At 42.1% G+C, this 6000-nt stretch overlaps 1 long non-coding RNA gene across 1 annotated transcript in view; it reads right to left on the reverse strand.

Moving 5' to 3' along the window:
- Positions 1–3622, reverse strand: part of LOC142196694 (uncharacterized) — a 94806-nt gene extending 91184 nt beyond the window's left edge. Inside the window, exon 1 of the long non-coding RNA XR_012715275.1 lies at positions 3583–3622. This is a non-coding gene — a long non-coding RNA (uncharacterized LOC142196694). The remainder of the gene's footprint in view (positions 1–3582) is intronic.
- Between the last annotated feature and the right edge of the window lie 2378 nt (positions 3623–6000).

The following is a 6000-nucleotide window of genomic DNA, read 5'->3' on the forward strand; positions in this document are numbered from 1 at the left end:
AATATTCCCATAATCATGTCCTTAACAAGTCAGTTTAGTTTATTAATAAATCTTGCAAGTACTGTGTAATGAGATAATTTTCATATAGAGAATGCAGGCTAAATAGCAGAAACATCTCTTTTTATCGTTTTCTATAAATCCAAGAAGCTATACTCCTTTATTTCTTGTTTCAGTACTCCTAAATCTGCTTTATCCAATGGCCGGGGAGCCTCCAAGCTCAGGGAGAGGATATTTTGTATATTGCTACACAGTATTCTATCATGTATCCGTTATAAGGTTTGGTTTGGAAAGTTGTCTCAGTAAGCAACAAACATTATTGTTTCTCTTATAAATAATATCCTTCTCTTATGACTGCCTCTCTGTTGTATCCTCTGTGATATTATCCATTCTTTGTAAGTATAAGCCACTACACAGTGCTTTTATATTCAGTGGTCGTTGGCTAAATAACTCCATGGTGTTTCCACACAGGGGAAGTTGATAGGAGCTTGAGAGATTACAACATGTGTCAATTGTGTCACTGATGTGTGCTACCTTTCTACATTCTCATTTCTTTTATATATTTGTTTGTCTTCACTACTGTAATTTTTTTTGCAATGGGGTTCCATTTTGTATACAGACACTCATACCTTTAAAGCATCACAACTGATACTCTCATAAGGAGCAACTGCAGAATATTGTGCAAACGCACACACATCTTTGTACCGAATCTTCAGCCAGACTCAATGTTTTGGTCTTTTTAAATAAATCTATGTAATTGTCTAAAAGTTATCGTGTTTAACAATGCGTCGAGAAATGATGAACATTGCCAAAGGAAAAGAGTGAAAAATGAGTTGGATGGGCCCAGTGAACAATGGAAGAACATTGTCAGCTTCTCCAGTTTAAATTATAGCCAAGGCTTCGTTTAAAATATTGCTAAACATTGTTTTAATCTCAAAGCAATAACCAGCAGGGTTGTACTTTTGTTCTGTGCCGAAACACAATACAAATCCTGCTCCAACTCTTCCAGTAATGTTAATTGCATAAATGACTTCACATTTAACAATGTCACTATTCCTTTGTGCTTCGTGATTACATTCTATTTATTTCTTGCCAAATCATGATTCTTTTTGTTTTTATAGAGTGGCAAAGTCTATGTAAAAATGTAGGAGAATGCATGTGTACTGGAAAATAATGAATAAACAGTATAAGACTCTTTCACATCTAATGGCTTTCATTACTATTGCCACTTTACAACTATTTTGTGGAAACTATTAAATGTCAGCTTGGTATTATGATGATATTATTACCATTACCCAGTGTAGCTGTATTAGTAATCTATGTCAGTGTTATTCACATAAAAAATCCCCCTTATTCCCACAATATACTCTTGGGATCTTTAAAATTATAGATTAGAAGTATTTTGGAAATAATTAATATTGTATACATTTCATATACAGTAAATAGTTGTCCTCCCTTATAAACTAGTTCTCAGATAACTTTCCCCTTACCAATAATATTTGTAAGGCGCTCATTATTTATAAGCAGGGACTATTATTTAAAAGGGGGGGTTATTATTTATAAGGGAAGGGGTGTTAGGATGGGGTCCCGCAGGCTTCCCGTCCAGCGCATAGCGCCACTTGCGGGCCAATCCAAACCTCGCCCTTGGCGTCGTGCAGTGAGGTATCTGGAGTCTAAGTCCAGCTTTCGGCCCACTGAGCATGCTCAGACATTTTGGAGCCGCTCAGAGGCTAAGTGCCATTCTTTCCCTACTCAGCATGTTCAGACATTTCGGGGCTACTCAGAGGCTAAGTCCCATTTTGCCCATACTAAGCATGATTGGTGACATCATGCCACCGCCCCTGTTGGGCAGGGACTAGCCTTTATATAGTATGAGCCGACGCCCGCCTGGTGCTCACACTTTAACTAAAATTGAGACAGGAGGTCAGGGTTAGGTTCCTGTGAATAGCAGGTTGTCAGGTCAGGGATCTAAGCTAGGATTCCTTGGCTCTGCCAGTGGGAATCACCTAAGCCTATTGGGACTGTCCATTTATATTGTTGCTCCCAAGCTGTTTAGGAGCCCTTTGTGTTACTGACCAGGGGTGACATTTAACCCCTGGCAGCCTTTCCTGTGTAGCAGGCTGAAGCTTGTACTAGTGCCTATTTCTCTGCTGTGTTTTAGCAGAGGTCTTGTGCAAGGCTTCATTCAGCTTCACCCAGCGGCTTTGCACAGGTGCACTCTCCCAGTGAGGTTAACTGGTGAGAGTGTGTTTGCAGTTAGTTCACACCAGAACCGCACAAACACCACTGCCAGTGCAGTTAACTGGTGGTTAGCTTTTCAGGCATACGGCTGCCCCTCCCCCTGGAACTTGTGGACCTGCTGCAGTGTTTGCAGTCCAGCGGTTCTGTCATTGTTAAAATAATATTTTCATATATAGACAGAACCGTAACAGGGGGCTACCTGCTTATAAATAATGCCCCTCCTCAGTAATTATTCCTCATTATGAATAATAGTCCCACTTTTTCAGTAATTCTTCTCCCTTATAAATAGCTCCCTATTATAAATAATAGTCCCCATTACTAATAATACTACCTGATAAATAATTCCCCATTTAAATAATTGTCCCCATTTAAAACTAATACCCCCCCTATTATAAATAACAGTCCCCCTTTATTTATAACTATTATAAATAACCATTGCACTTGAGAAAGGTCCCAGTGTGGACTGATACGTGGTGTACTGCTTTTTCCAATAAAAGGACATTTTCCATCCAATTCAAGTTGCTGACAGATCGAATTGTTTTTTCTATTATAAGAGGGAACTATTATTTATAAGGAGGGAAAATATTATGAGGAAATTTGTTTTAAGAGGGGCATAGCATGCCGCTACAGTTGTGAGTGAACCTCTCCCAGGCAGAAAGTCTGCTGCTCATATCTGGGACTGGATCCCCAGCAACCATAGGGCCAGTGCAAGTGTACCATTTGCCCTATTGTTAAACAGCCCTGGATGTTTTCAGGGTGATGAGCAGTGTTACTTTTCCCCCACACATAGGGCTTCACATTTTAGGCAAAAAAGTTCAACTTTGGTCTCCTCTGACCAGAGCACTTTCTTCCACTTTCTGTGTGCTCTTGCTGTGTCCCCTATGTTACCTGGGTTGTGGCAAACTGCAAACGGTACTTCTTAAGTCTTTCTTTCAACAATGGTTTTCTTCTTTTCACTCTTCCATAAAGGCCAGATTCGTGGAGTGCACAACTTATAGTTGTCCTGTGGACAGATTCTCCTACCTAAGCTGTGGATTTCTGCAGCTACTCCAGAGTGACCATGGGCCTCTTGTCTGCTTCTCTAACCATTGCTCTCCTTGCTTGATCTGTCAGTTTAGGTGGACGGCCATGTCTTGGTAGATTTGCAGTTGTAGAATACTTTTTCCATTTTTGAATGATGGATTGAACAGTGTTCTTTGGAATGCTCAAAGCTTGAGGTATATTTTTATAACCTAACCCTGCTTTAAACTTCTCCACAGCTTTATCTCTGACCTATCAGGTGAGTTCCTTGGTCTTCATGATTCTGTTTGTTCACTAGTGTTTTCTAACAAACCACTGGAGAACAGGTGTATTTATACTGTGACTACATTACACACAGCTGGACTACTTAAAGGGGTGTTCCCATAAACATTACAATTTTTAAAATTTATAAATAATTAACAGTTAAGCATTTTTGCAACCATAACTAATTAAACATTTTGCATAATTTTAAAGATTTTCTCTAAATGTCTTGTGGTCACAAGTTGTTGTCTTGATCAGTTGTCAGTGGATACAACCATGAATGCAGAACCTTTCTAACATCAAAAAATCATCCATGATGTCCTTATTGTGGCCAGGATATCTTCTCATACATGTAGTGTCTCTGCCTGATGACCCAGTGTTAGGACTGAGCGGCAACTGCGGCCGAGGGGTCGGGTCGCTGCCCGTCCCTCTGCGGTAGCGTATTGCCGCCTGTCACTCCATCCTCGTGACGGCAGTCAGGTTTAGCAAGGGTTAAACCCTCTTGCAGCTGGAGGGTGTGGTCAGGCTGTGACTGACAGTCGTGTCGACCAATCACCTCCGCCTTGGGCAGCTGGCTTGGCCGAAAGTGGACCGCCCTTTCCCTTTATAAAGAGGGAGGTTCCTCAGCCCGCTGCCCTAATGTCAATTTACAAATGCACTGTGTGTGCTCAGGATAGCTAGCTAGCTAGCTAGAAATTCTGTTAGGCAGAAATTGTAGTTCAGGGTAGAACTCTACTTCCTAAAAAAGGAAAGAAAACTTTATTTGTTAGCTGCTTGATGTGCATCAGGAAGCCACTGTGTGCACACTAGCTTATTGTGGACAGTCTAGCACCAAAGTGCTGTCTAGACTGAGTCCTTGTGCGGCTGCTCTGACCTGCACAGGCCGCTGTGATAGTACAGAGCGAACTAGGGTGTGTAGAGGGCTGGCAGTGGCGTCTAACTGTCAGACCCTGTTCACACCAGTGCGCTTCTATGGTCCAGAGCCCAGCGGGCTCCTTTGGGTTTCCTTTGTTTGTTTTTTTTAATAAACCCAGCAATCCATAACACCCAGCTACAATAGAAAAATCATAGCTGGGGTCCTGACAAGTCCCAGACCATAGAAAGTTTCTGCATTTGTGGTTTTATCCATTGGCAACCGATCAAGACAACAGACTGTCACCACTAAAATAGTTAAAGAAAATCTTAAACTCTGCAGAATTTTTACCTACTTATAGTTGCAAATAATTATCTACAAATATAGATATGTTTATGTTCATGGAAATACCCCTTTAAGTGACTTCTGAAAGCAATTGACTGCACTGGATTTTATTTAGGGGTATCAGAGTACAGGGGGCTGAATACTTTGCATGTCACACTTTTCAGATTTTTATTTAATTAATATTTTGAAAATCATGTATTTTTATTCCACTTCACAATTATGTCCTACTTTGTGTTGGTCTATCACTTAAAAACTCAGTAAAATACATTTAAGTTTGTGATTGTAAGGTAACTCTGCCAGTCCCTCCACTGGCTACTAGAGATGAGCGAACAGTGTTCTATCGAACACATGTTCGATCGGATATCAGGGTGTTCGCCATGTTCGAATCGAATCGAACACCGCGTGGTAAAGTGCGCCAAAATTCGATTCCCCTCCCACCTTCCCTGGCGCCTTTTTTGCACCAATAACAGCGCAGGGGAGGTGGGACAGGAACTACGACACTGGGGGCATTGAAAAAAATTGGAAAAAGTCATTGGCTGCCGAAATCAGGTGACCTCCATTTTAGACGAATAGTGGATTTCAAATCCGGGTCATATGAGAATGTGAACTTTGTGACTATGAGACAGGGATAGCTGTACAGGCAGGGATAGCTAGGGATAACCTTTATTTAGGGGGGAATGTTATTAAAAATAACTTTTTGGGGCTCTATCGGGTGTGTAATTGTGATTTTTGTGAGATAAACTTTTTCCCATAGGGATGCATTGGCCAGCGCTGATTGGCCGAATTCCGTACTCTGGCCAATCAGTGCTGGCCAATGCATTCTATTAGCTTGATGAAGCAGAGTGTGCACAAGGGTTCAAGCGCACCCTCGGCTCTGATGTAGCAGAGCTGAGGCTGCACAAGGGTTCAAGCGCATCAGAGCCGAGGGTGCGCTTGAACCCTTGTGCACACTCTGCTTCATCAAGCTAATAGAATGCATTGGCCAGCGCTGATTGGCCAATGCATTCTATTAGCCCGATGAAGTAGAGCTGAATGTGTGTGCTAAGCACACACATTCAGCTCTACTTCATCGGGCTAATAGAATGCATTGGCCAGCGCTGATTGGCCAGAGTACGGAATTCGGCCAATCAGCGCTGGCTCTGCTGGAGGAGGCGGAGTCTAAGATCGCTCCACACCAGTCTCCATTCAGGTCCGACCTTAGACTCCGCCTCCTCCAGCAGAGCCAGCGCTGATTGGCCGAATTCCGTACTCTGGCCAATCAGCACTGGCTAATGCATTGTATT

Source organism: Leptodactylus fuscus, chromosome 3 (assembly GCF_031893055.1).
Source record: "Leptodactylus fuscus isolate aLepFus1 chromosome 3, aLepFus1.hap2, whole genome shotgun sequence".
Taxonomy (NCBI): domain Eukaryota; kingdom Metazoa; phylum Chordata; class Amphibia; order Anura; family Leptodactylidae; genus Leptodactylus; species Leptodactylus fuscus.